This window comes from Mus caroli, chromosome 4, assembly GCF_900094665.2.
Source record: "Mus caroli chromosome 4, CAROLI_EIJ_v1.1, whole genome shotgun sequence".
Lineage (NCBI taxonomy): Eukaryota > Metazoa > Chordata > Mammalia > Rodentia > Muridae > Mus > Mus caroli.
Window position 1 is genome coordinate 30,671,612 of NC_034573.1, and position 13,863 is coordinate 30,685,474.

Consider the following 13,863-nt stretch of genomic DNA (forward strand, 5'->3'; position numbering starts at 1 on the left):
TTAATATATATATATATATATATATATATATATATATATTCAAAACAGGGGTTCTCTGTGTAGCCCTGGCTGTCCTGGAACTCACTCTGTAGAGCAGGCTGACCTCAAACTCAGAAATTCACCTGCCTCTGCCTCCCAAGTGATGAGATTAAAGGCATGCAACACCACTGCCCAGAGATATCTGATATTTTTAGATAGATTGTTGTAGATAAAAGCCAGTCATTAAATCAATATAGTCAATATTCTGCTAAGTTAATGACTTTTGAGTCTGTTAATGTTTCCATCAGCAACATACTGTTAGGTATCCTTTATGATGTTCAGGTACCATAATCCCCCTTCCATTGAGAACCCAATAGCATGCAATAGATGCCTACACAATCAAAATGACATTTATTTTATATAACTGACATTCTTTGGAGAATAGAAGTTAAAGAAAACAATCTTCAGTGAGTAGTTTCTTAGAAGTCACCTTTACCAGCAAGGCATAGTTGTGTACATCAATGATCTATAAAGGAGATGGAAGTAGGAAGAGAAGCAGACCAAAGCCAGTGACAACCATATAGTGAGCTTCAGGCCAACTTCAGATCCACAATGACATGAAGTCAAGGGTTGGAGACTGTGGATCAGTAGTAGATTATTTGCTTAGCATGACCAAGTCACCGGATTTGATCTCTAGCACTGAAAAAGTAAAACAACAAAGCTTCAGGTTTGTATAAAGAGAGGAGGATTTAGCTGCTCTATAATAAAATGAATATATCCTTCTTTTATATATTAAAACCATAAATCTTCTATTAATTATAAATCAATTATGAGTGATATGAGAAGTAGACTTTTAAACAAGGTTAAACATATGCTTTGAATTCAGGCACAATTTGGTATTAGTCAACAGTAAGGTTAAGAAACTCTTGCTAAGAGAATGGGAGTAGTCAGTGTCTTCCTCAATCAGAAACCTTCAAGGTGTGGTCTTCAGGTCCAAACTGGTGGTGACATCAGGGAGACATATGCTGACAGTATAAGAACTGTCATAAAACACCAAGGGGAGGTTAAAGGAAAGAGAAACACTGGTCAGTCAGTAAACTGTCAGCAACAGAGGAAGAGCTAGAAAAGGCATCCTTGTATTAGCAGAATTCAGCAGCGGTCTGCTCTGGAGGATATCTTTTGTTCCTAAAAATACTGAACAAATCTTCCTACAACACAAAAGCTGCCAGCAAAGGTCAGCTCAAAGTTGTACGTAGTCTACAAATGTATTGTCATTTCACATTATATCTTAAAATATATTTTTAGGAAACAGCTTTCTTAATGACTCAATTTCAAAATTCAAAGAAAATATTATGAATACTACATTTTTTTAAAAAAGAAAAAAAAACTTTCCTCTCTCATTTTTCTATATTTCCTCTTACATTTAGTGTTGGTTAACATACAAAGCACTCTGCTAGACGCCTGTTGAGCATCAAAACCTCACAGGTACATTTAGTCACTCTATATTCAAAAATCACAGGAACAGACGAAGCCAACTGAAACACAGACTGCTGGTCGGGTCTATTGTACAAAGCACAGTCAAGGAAGCCCAGGCTTGCAGATCCAGAAGACAGAAATGCAGAAATCACCAGGAGATAGAACATATCCCATGGTAAAATCTTGTCTACGTTGCAGCTGGAGAGATGGCTCATTGGTTAAGAGCATTGGCTGCTCTTCCAGAGGTCCAGGGTTCAATTCCCAGGAAACACACAGCAGCTTGCAACTGTCTCACAGTTCTGGGTTATCTGACACTATCACACCAATGCACATAAAATAAAATGAAAAATGTGAAAACAAAACAAAAATAGTAGTCAGATTTTACACAAGAGACAAGACAGAAACCAGGGCTTGGAAAAAAGATCCGGAGGATGGGGGGTGGGGTACGAAAAGTAAAGCTATTGACAAGAGCAGGATGTAGCAATGAGGAAACTGTAGTGGATTTTGCTGAGGATTCAAGTCAGGGAAAGATAGACACCAATTGTTATATTCAACATGAACCAATCCAAGAGATGGCCCTGGAAAGTAAAAATGAAATGAGCCTATTGATGAAAGGAGTAATTCAAGGAAATCCATTGGTCCCTAAGACATACTGGCTAAGCACAGACTGCTATAATCACTTGAGCACTATTATTAAACAAGGTATGTGATGTTTGAGGAACATTACCAAAACTTCACTCCTGAAAGCATAAACTAAAATCGGAAATAAACTTATTGTCTTGCTACTAATGGAACAAAGAAGATATTGAATACAAAGAAATTAACTTGAGTATGGCCAAAGGTAAAAATAATAAATATAAATTAAATGTTCCTCAGCTGTTTAACCCTTAGCTGTAATCTGACAACATTCAAGGATTCAGGTAAACTGGGTGGAGAAAGAAAGCAACTTTGCTAGATACCATTACATTTTCTATGTAAAAAAAAAGGTTTACACAGTTCATACAAATAAGAGTTTATTCAGTCACAGTCTTAATTTGTGACCAATTACACACTGAATTGCAAAATTGTGTTTTTATGAGCTAGATCTTATAAATATTTAGTCTGTATCATTTGTTAGAAATGGGTCAAGTGATAATTTCAAACCATATTAAACAAATATCCACTAAAGATAGAGGGCTTTTGTTCCCTCAGGGTTTCAGAACATAAATATTACATTCATGTTCCTTTTTTGACCCTGGGGGTAGCAATTCTAATTTAGTAACTACTATATGATCTGCATTTGCAAATATGAGTCTAGAACACAGTGGTAGGACAAGATAAACTAATCTTCAGATTTATATTCAATTCAATTTTATATTTTCCATTAACTTTTAGACTACATACCACTTATTATTTTATTTCCCTGTTTTCTAAATATCTTTCTTAGTATATCAATAGGAAATAGAGTTTCTTTAGAGGTTGGTGTGGGAGTTATTTCTTAGAAACTATGACCACTCAAAAATCACTGATGACATTAATTAGGTAGCCTTCCTCTTAGCATCTACCTGAGAGTAAGTTACTTCTATGCAAGAATGGGCAGAGCCTTCCCCCAACTATTAGCAAGTAAATATCATTAATTTTACTATTTTCTGAAGGAAACATCAATCCCTCCAATAGTAATAACAAGGAAATGCCACCAATATACTTACTTCAAGTTGCTTTAACTACATATTGTGAACCATGGGGAGCAGGGCTGAACAAAAGTGTGGTCCAGGTATGTGCAAACCCCAGAAACCTCACCTTGGCATGAGCTACCTCTTGAGAGAGAGTCTGTTCTTGCTGTGCTCACTGCTGCCTATGGTCTCTTTCTCTATCAGCTGTCTTACTTTGTTTCCCTCTTAGGATCCACTGGATTTTGACTCTTGGCCTATAATGGTAGGGGAAATGGAGGCTGAAGGGAACTATAGCATAGTTATATTTGACTTAATATCAATAGTCCATCTCAAGTAACTCTATTTTAAAATTCATACTCAAGCAAACAGTCTACACAAAGCTCTTGCTGCATGTTTTACTGACTCATCTACATTAGGTAAGTCATAGCTTGGAGGCTCTAGTTCAGAATTTATAACAAAATCAGGAACATCGTTACTTCAAAGAAGAGTAGGGAACACATAGTAAGCACAAGGTGAGAAAAGAGAAATGGCTCTCCTGTTAGGATTGACAATAAGAATATCAAGTGAAATTAAGGGTGAACTAGTAAGAAAATTCTGAAATACTTTTTTCTTGTGTGGAACATGGGTTGTGTAGAGACACACACAGATACACAAATATAGACACACACATACACAGATACACATATACATTCACATACAAGGTGATAATTAAAGAGGGTAGGTTGTCTTTGGGGAAAGGGGAACGTTATAGTAGAGGATAGCAGGAGAGGGTAATGCAGAGGGAATATGATTAAACTATATGATACACTTGAATAAACTTATTACAAAACCCATTGCTTTGTACACCAAATACACATGAATAGCTTTTAAGGGGATTAGCTTTTCTTGGCATTATTCTATATCTGATTATATCTTTAAGGAAGACAATACATATTCCTCAGTCTGTTATAAGAAAAATCTATCCTCAAAGGATCTGTACTGAGAAGATCTCCCTTCTGAGAACCCTGGTTATGAATCTAACCCAGAATTGTACTTTAGGTATTTGAATGAGTTGATAATTCAAATACAAATTGAAGGAGTTTGTCATCCTTCCTCTTTTCATAATGGACTTGAACATTTGTATTGACAGTAAGGCCGAGTTTGGTGATTTGAATATACTTGGCCTATGGAAAGTGCTACTATTAGGTGTGGTTTTGTCAGAGTAACTGTGTCACTGTGTGTCACTGTGGGCTTTGAGGACTCCTAGTGATCAAACTCTGCCCAGTACAGAACAGTATTCTCATAGCTGCCTTCAGATCAAGATGTAGAACTCTCAGCTTCTCTTCTATCGTCATGTCTATTTGCATGCTGCAAGGCTTCCCACAATGATAATGGACTGAACTTCTGAATCTAAGCCAACCCTCATTAAATGTTGCCTTTATAAGAGTTGCCTTGGCCATTCTGTCTCATCACAGCAATTAAACCCTAACCTAAGATTCAGAGATAAGCACAACATGATAGTAAGGAAATGAAAATCTTGTATGTTTGATTCAAATTTCACTAGACCATGCATTAAATCACATGTGATATGAGAGAATGTATGCTCAGGAATTAATAACAGCAGTGTCAAGGCAGGGGACACCCAATAGCTGTCAATTGTACAGTACAAGAAAATGATTCATTTAAATTGTTTATAAAAAGCTTCTACTGTGGATATATAATCAGAATCAACTCATTGCCAAAACAGCACAAATAAGTCCTGGTGTCTGCTAAAGAATTTCACTGAAGTGTAACATTTGGTTGCTTAGAGCTAAGATGACAGTGACAGGTTCACTGTGAAGATAGCTTTTCGAATAATATATTTTGTCATATTTGGAAGGAATAATAACAGGTATTCAGAACAGTTTTCCTCAGTGAGTGGGTTGAGTATATGTGAGGTAATTCAAGATTTAGAACTACAAAAAAATGTAGACTTGGCTTTCTTAAAGCACTAGTTTAAGACTCAATAATGACATAAAAACTCACTGCCTATATTCCTCTAATGTTTTATTGGTGTCTTGTTTTGTCCATAAGTCATTATTTTAAGAATATCATTACATCTATTGGGATGCCTGTAAATTACCTTCTTAATACTCATTATTGACACCAGCAAGGAAAATGAATGCTTTCTTGTATATGCTATTTTATAGAGCTTAAAAAAGCAGGTGATTTCACTCAGATGACTTGAAAGATCACTTGTAAATGCACCTTCAGTCAGGCACACACAAAGTACCAGAAGGAAGCCCTTCTTGCCAATGACCTTATTTATTAAGCTTGCCTTTCTACTTCCTTTGTATTTTTCTTTTCATATAAAAAGTCAGCTCACATGTGACATGGTTTTTCTTTTCTCCTTACATACAGTTATATTTACCTAAGCCCTGGACTTTGTTTTCTGTTGATCCTTATATTTTGTGTTGGATTTCAGAAGACCTCCATCAGAAAGGTGGTTATTTGGATCTTTTATTTACAATTTTTGGGGAGTGAGGCTGATAAAAAAAATATTTCTATGGTAGGCTAAATATTTCTGTTTTCAAACAAAACAAAAGTGTTTTGTAGAGTTAAGAAATCATGAGACTAGAAAGCAAGGAATTTTCTCTCTCTCTCTCTCTCTCTCTCTCTCTCTCTCTCTCTCTCTCTCTCTCTCTCAATTAACACTTGCTCTTTGGATTAGCTTATCACCTAAGCATAGTTGTCATAATCTCTAGCACAGAAGGGACCTCACAGAGACACAGCAGACTTTCATCAAGCAGGATTCAACAAACATACCAGAGACTCTAGGATACAATACTTGAACTTCCTTCAGCCTAGGGCTCACTGTCCTATTGTTTTTACATAGGCTCTTACTTCCCAGTTTACAAGTTAAAAACTAATCCCAATGTCAGGGTGTGTCCAAACTTCTCCTATTGCTGCTCTAGGGGCTTAAGGTCTCTGCAGCTTAAATCTGACATTGTTCTCTATATGAGATAAGAGATAGAAATTCAGTCATTCTCTCCATCTTTATGGCTTATAATGCCTCTGAAATATATTAACTTTGAACTCATTTTGGAAGAATGTTCTTCCCTGTCTGATATATTTTCCTGTCTACCTATCCCACATGTCAGCATTTAGAACAATTTTCACTAATAAAGGTGATAAGGTGTTCAAGTACTACTCATGGAATATGTTCTGTGTATCTGCTAAAATGATGTATTTCTAGATAGAGCCCCAAAAGGATTAGCAAATGGGTAAATGAGGTGGGCACACAGGCATAGCGTTAACCCTACAATATTTCTCTCCCTTTCTGTAAAATGGAAATGAGCCTTTAATGAGGCAGGAAGAGAAGACTTAACAGAAACAAATCTTCACCATCCCTTGATCTTAGATTTCTAGCCTTCAAGGGTGGAGAAATACAGTCTACAGTCTAGGCCAATAGATCTGTGGCATTTTGTTATGGTAGACCTGATACACACACATATGAAGTCCAGATTTTGGTTGTGTTAATATTTTAACAGAAAGTAAGATAATTCAGTTACAACAAATGGTACTTATGTAGTGCCAGTTGCTTGGCCTGAAAAATAATAGATTCTTGTATGCAGCTTGCAACTCTATATTTTAAAGTATCCAATTAGTAATTCTGGCTTGAAATGTAAAAGACGTAAATACCTCTGTAGTAAATTAGACACTTGTTCTTAATTTACTGAAAGAAGTCCAGAAACACACACACACACACACACACACACACACACACAGACATATACACACAGATACCTACACACACACTACACAAAAACACACATATGCACACATAAACACATACATACATATACATACAAATACACACACAAACTTACAAAAACACGCAAACACACACATACTCACATATAGACATTTTTATCTTCACATGTAAACTTCATTTGTTGTAATACAATCATATAAAATTTTGCAGAAACAGGTTATTCTAGCTTTTTCACCCATCTATTCCTCCATATATTTATTCATTCATCTATGAGTCAACATAATTTGTATTTGTGGAATAACTACTATAGGATAACTGCAGGTTAAATTGTTACAGTTTGAAATTATAGATGCAAATAAATATATTATTTCAACACTTATTTACTTGAAATAGAGAATCACTCAGCATCCCTGACTAGATTTCTTTACATAGACTGGACAGGCCTTGTATAGAGAGCTGCCTGTCTCCACCTTCTAAGTGCTGAATTAAAGGCATACAACATGACATCAGTCTAAAAGATGAATATTCTTTTGTTATCACAGTGTCTGAAATCTACTCTATTTCCTTTGGGGGGGGGGTCAATACAGGGTTTCTCTGTATAGCCCTAGCTGTCCTGGAACTCACTTTGTAGACTTCAAACTCAGAAATCCACCTGCCTCTGCCTCCTGAGTACTGGGATTAAAGGCGTGAGCCACCACGCCCGTTTTTTTTTTAATTTTTTCTTTCTACTCTATTTCCTATATCTGTATTGAAACCACTTCACTTTTCATTCTAAATTGATCTAAAATCTCTCAGGTTATTTTTGAAAACATAAAAATATAAATTATAGCCAAATTTTGCCATAAATACTTTTTCTTTTAAAATTTTATACTTATTATTTGATCATATTTGTGTGTGTGTGTGTGTGTGTGTGTGTGTGTGTGTGTGTGTGAACATGCTATGGCATACATGCAGAGGTCAGAGGATGATTTGTAGAAGTTGGTTTCCCCTTTCACCAATGGTATGACTAGGTATCAAATTCAGGTTGCTAGGGAGGTGGCAAGTGTCTTTACCCACTGACCTGTCTTGCCAGCCCAACTTTCTTCTCATGTTCAAGATAAACATCTTCAAATATGTTCCTATATTCCCTTTAGTAAAGGAAAAAATAGAATCTGATAAGAAGTAATCTTCAAAACAGTGAGGAAAACCTGTATTGTGAAAAGAGTCTATTTGCTTGAAGTTCTTGCCCCCCCCCCCCCGAGTGTGGAAGCTTTGGGGATTGTTAGGGATTGTGTCCAAATGGCCTTAGCGATACTTTAGTATCTTCACCAGGAAGAGAGTAGGAGATACAGTCAAGCTTTAGCAGATGGTTTTAGAAACGACAGAGAAGGAACACTTGCCACCCTTGATGATTCCATTCTTTGGCAAAGATAATCCAGCCTTTGAGTCTTCCAGAGCTCCAAATCTTTCAACTCTGGAGAAGCTAAATTCTGAACACTTCTTTTCTGAGGCCAAAATAGTGCTACAATTGTGTTTAATTCATAGAAACAATGTAAGCATTAAAGGAACACAATATGGTCGCAGCACAGAGGGGAGAGTACCTGACTCTCATCAGCAGCCTCTGTGGTTGCTAAGTGGCTGACGTTGCTGCTCCCGCTACTGTACTGAAAACATTCTATCCTAAGGAGCATTACCTTATGCTAAATAGCTCTTCATTTAAATTAGAGCCCAGACTGGGTAGCAAACACCTGTGTTCTTTCTCTGTCAGACTTTGGGGGGGGCATTCAGAAATATTTTAAAATGACAAAACCTATCTCTACTTATTTTATTTTGCTTTCCCAAACATTAGCCAGGATGCCGAGAGGAAGTAAATTTGAAGCGACGCCAGCACCGTGGCAACACATACAACTTGATAATCAAGGTGTGGAAACAACTTGGCAAATATCACTTAGGCCCTTTCATGCCTGGTAGGCAGAATAACTACCTCAATTTTTCAAGGTGATTAAGCTGATTAAGTAAGAACACTGTGATTCTTCATCCATTCATCTTCACTTAACCAGATGGAAAGGCCTTTGCCAGAGACAAACGAATCTGAGGCCTGAAACTCAATCCTCCATTTCTTCTTCTTGCCCACCCTAACCACAGCAGAAGGCCTTCCCAGAGACCTTGACCTTTACTGTAACTGATTCGGATGCCCTCTTTTATTCTGAGGTGTTCACCTCTTCTTAATTGAAACTGTTTAAGAGACTTTCTAGGAAAGGAAGATAGGATGCTCGCTTTTGAATGGCATTTAATCACTCCTTTCAATCAGTTCACATGTTTATTTATGAGAAATCCCTGTACCTGTTAAATGTTGAATTAAAGGGATTGGAGGGGAGACACAATTTTAGGAAAAAAAAAAAAACCCTCAGAAAAGAGCCTTACCTGAAACATTTATGAACATCTATTGCAAACACTCTTAAAAAACGGTAAATTGCATTTTAATTATTTTTTAAATGTGCTGAGATTAGAGAGCATTTGGAAAGCAGTCATCTAGAATTGAGGAGGTACAAATTAATCACATGGTTACATTGAATATTCAAAAATTCAGGGATCCTTAATGGAGCAGTCATAATTTTCAAGCAACGTTAGAACTTCTTGGCACATGCTCCGGGCTGCTCAGAGCACATTTTCACAGTGAGGAAATGTTTACGCAGCAGCCTATTTCCTCCCATAGAAGCACAATGAAAACTCAAACACAATAAATCATTCCCCAGGAAGAGGGACTCAAATGCCACAAGTGCTTTGATTCACTCTGCTTCAGGAGTAGAATTTATAAATTGAAGAACTTTCAAATTCGTGAGAACACAGTACTTTGGAAATGAGAAAAGCAAGGCCAATTGGATCCTGGGATCTTATTTGTGTGTCGTTCTGCATTAGCCTTGGCAGCCAGTCACTGGCGTGACCAATAGGCTGCCAAAGTATGATGTATGCTACAGTTAACCTCATCTCCTAACCAGCAGGGGGCCCTCAGGGACATGCAGACTTCCAAAGGGTCTCCCAAGTGTCCCTGCACTGTCACTCCAGGATAAAAATGAGATGAATGAAATTGAAAGTTGAAGTGCATTAATTCTGGCTCTCCGATTGCCACATCAAGAAGAAAATACAGGATTTCTACTCCACAGGCTGATTTCCCTTTCTTCCTACTGTCAGTCAAGTGGATTTGTCGCTTTGAATAAGGAGCCATGCAGAGTGGTAGAATACAACGCCCTGAAATAGGACCCTTTGACATGTGGACTACTGGGGGTTAAAAAGCACATGAGAAACAGCAGATGCAAGAAAGACATCCCAATCTTTTTTCCTGCCTGAAAACAGGAGATAAAACTCTCCCATGGAAGATCTCCCTTGCACAAGACGAGTCTTTTGATGAGTAGTTCAAAGCTGAAAAAAAAAATGTGTTCAAATAACTCTCATCTTTTGAGCTTTTGCTCATAATTTAGCTGCTTCTACAGCGTTTATTTTTCTTTGTGCAACTGCGGATGTAACAGCAACTGTAACTGGTTCTTTGAGTCTTTACTTCCTCTGGAGGACTCCAGTGCTGAGTAATACAACTCGTTCCTCTTTTAGTCTATCTTTCCCTATTCTCATGAACATATTTAGCTAGGAATGTAATTGTATGTGTTTGTTACCTTTTCCTAGGTCCTGTACATGCATTTATTTATATTTTGTCATCTAATGCAACAGCAGAGTGACATACAACTGCCGTAAGTCCACGCTGTCACTCTAGAGAAAGGCTGACCTTTTTTTCTTCTGCTAAAGATTTCTGTTTTAAATATTTCTTATTTGGCTTCCTATGTACCTACATGTTCACTCTGTTTTTATAATTGTTTAATCAACCTTTTCAGGTTTGTATTAAATGAAATTTTCATTTTCCTGCACTAGAACACTCATTTTGCCATCTCTTGTTGTTTTGTTCTATTTATTTTTGTTTGAAAAAAAAACTATATTTCACATAGTGCATGTTGTTGGCTATTTTTCTTGTAAAGTATATTCATTTACTTTGAAATTCTTTTTTAACATGTATTTTATTATTTTTAAAATCAATTTCTGATGTGAGTTTTTTGTTGTTGTTGTTGTTGGTTTTTTTGTTTGTTTGTTTGTTTGTTTGTTTTGTTTTGTGTTTTTGACAAGGTTTCTCTGTGTAGCCCTGGCTGTCCTGGAACTCACTCTGTAGATCACGCTGGCCTCGAACTAAAAAACCTGCCGCCTCTGCTTCCCGAGTGCTGGGAATTAAAGGCTGTGCCGCCACCACTGCCCGGCTCCTATGTGACTTTTTACATCATTTCTACTACCTACCTCCAATTTGTTTCATGTTGCTCTAACTCCTTCTATACTTACTGACCTTCAATTATTAGTTATAAATATTTCAGGTTTATTTTGAGAAGAAAATATTAGTTTATGTTTGTCTTGCTCTCATTTCTTCTGTATCCTTCCTCTCTCAGAGACTTATCAGTGACTCCATTCTGCACTCTGAATGAGTGCTAGACCCAGATTATAGGGTTTGATTATTTGTCTAATGGTCCTTAACTTAGCTTCAACCTGATATCTGTTTCTTTATAAATCTGGACTATCTCAGTGTTTTATTCTTTCATAAACATGAATTCATTGTAGATGAATAAGGCAGTCTTCTGAGATCCATTCTATTCCACTTTTTGTCATTGTCCTCCTAAGCCTCACTCCCATCAGGCCCAAAGCTTTCCTATTCTTGGTTTTCTAATGATCCTATAGTCAAATCTTTTAGGCAGATCATTTACAAAATTCTGTGTCAGAATTCACAGCCACGTTCTGTTCTCCCTTCACTCTGAGCCCTTCCTCAACCAGAAAAATATCTGCTTGAAAAGTCATCCCTCTGTTTATTTATCATTCCTTTTCTCTGAGCTATGACAGGCACTACCAGGAGGATGAGGAGAAGAAAGAAAGAGAGATACAGAGACAAACATACAGACAGACAGAGACAGACAGACAGAGAGAGGCAGAGAGACAGAGAGAGAGGAGGGATCATGGGAGAACAGAAGGTCTTCAAGGAGACATCATGGACCAATGGCTCGTGCCAGAGTGATATGCTGCCCCAGGACACCAGACTACTAATGCAGAAGTAAACCAGAAAGTTTCAAACAGCACATTTTCAGGGAGCACATCTGGCAATTAGAGATTTAGATTAAGGGTAATGTTCAAGTAATTGTGCAGAACCTAATAAATAAATACCATAAATCAAGTCTCATTCCTTTAAATTTAGATGAGGAAAAGATTAATATATATTCATCTACATTATTCCTTTTGTGTATATGCATGCATGTGTAGATTTCCCTTTACCTATGCCTGATGAAGATGAATAACACTTTCTGGTATCTTCCTTATAAACACTATCCATCTCCTTTGAGAAAGTATCTTTGGTTGGCCTGGATCTTGTATTGTAGACTAAATTGGCTGGTCAGGATCTTTTAGCCTCCATAGCACTAGAATTATAAGCGTATACCACCATATGTACAATTTTACATGGGGTCTGGACATTGAGCCAAGGGTACAGTGTTTATAGAGCACGCACTTTTTCAAGAGAGTCACCTTCCTCCTCCAGGTCTGTGTATTAAAATTATTAACTATTCCTTTCTGAAGCCTCGACAGTTCCTCGCAGTCTAGTCCTAAATCAAAGGAGTAGTTATAGATGCTTCCTTATGTTTTTTCTTTCCTTCAGGATCGCCAAATTAAGTCCATCTGGCATCCATCTGGCACCTACATAGACCATAAATTGACATTAAACAATATGATAACCCATTCCTTCTATTGACACACTGGATTTGTGGAAAAAAATCCTATATGTAAGTTGAAACTAATAGAAGCCAACTTTTATCACTTATAAACATATATTTTTCTAATACAGATTCAATACTTGAGGAGACTGAGATTATAGCCACATTTTCCCCATATATTATTGTTTAACCTACGTATCTCTTACTTCAGACAAAATTAAAGTTTTACATCTTACCTGTTAATACATGTCATGTATCCATGATAGTGTTTTTTTTCCTACATTTGCAATTTGTGTCATCAGGCATAACTAGTCCATAGTTACCAACAATGCATTGTCCCTGCACAAAGATGGCAAACATGAATATCACCAAAGTGGCACTTTCTAAAGCTTTAAAACCCTCCTAATCTACCCGTTAGTCATCAGCTCAGATGACGTCAAGTGAGGAATGGTGGCCCACGCCTTTATCCCAGCACTGTGTACCAGAGGTAGAGGTAGCTCTGTCATTTTGAGGCCAGTCTGGTCTACAGGGTGGGTTCCAGAGCAGTCAGAGCTTCACAGAAAGAACAAGTCACACACACACACACACACACACACACACACACACACACACACAAACCCCACCAAAACAAAACAAAACAAACCAACCAAACAAACAAACAAAAAAAACAACAACAAAAAACAACCAAAAACCAAAAAAGCAACCAACTAATTAGTAAGTAAATTTTTTAAAATATAACAGATCAATTTTGAATACATTTATTTACTATTACCATTCTAGCTACTGGGTTTACTATTCTTTTGGAGATAAATAAGAATTTCAAAAGCACATTTGCTGTAAAAAAAAAAAAGCTAAATGTGATTGGTTAGAAAAATGATGTAAATATATAATACAAGGAATACTGTTAGTTTAAACACCTGCTATTTTCTGATTTATAGGTCAAGAATATAAATGTACACAAAGAGAGAGACAAAGAGTAAATATGAAAATAGAACATCATAGAATATATGTATACATAAAATTTCTAATCCTATTTCTCCTTTTAATTAGTTGCTCAGTCTTGTCGCTATTAAAAAATAACTCTGGACATCATTTCTTTCTTCTTTAAAATATGTTTACACTTGTCACAGAAGTTATTGCTTTAACATGATATGACTGAAGGTGGAGACATCAGTGAAAAGTGTTTCTTAACATAATGAAATGGAGGAAAAGGGACTTGGGGTAGGAAGGAACATGCAAAACGACCCTGTGAGACAAG

At 36.8% G+C, this 13,863-nt stretch overlaps 1 protein-coding gene across 15 annotated transcripts in view; it reads right to left on the reverse strand.

Moving 5' to 3' along the window:
- The window catches only part of Lingo2 (leucine rich repeat and Ig domain containing 2), a 1,160,577-nt gene that overhangs the window by 522,615 nt on the left and 624,099 nt on the right, over window positions 1–13,863 (reverse strand). The window contains exon 7 of one of the 15 annotated variants that reach the window (XM_029476367.1): window positions 12,842–12,944. The exons of the other annotated variants lie outside the window; for them this stretch is intronic. The gene's annotated coding sequence lies outside the window, so the exon portion shown is untranslated. The remainder of the gene's footprint in view (window positions 1–12,841; window positions 12,945–13,863) is intronic. 15 annotated transcript variants of the gene reach the window in all.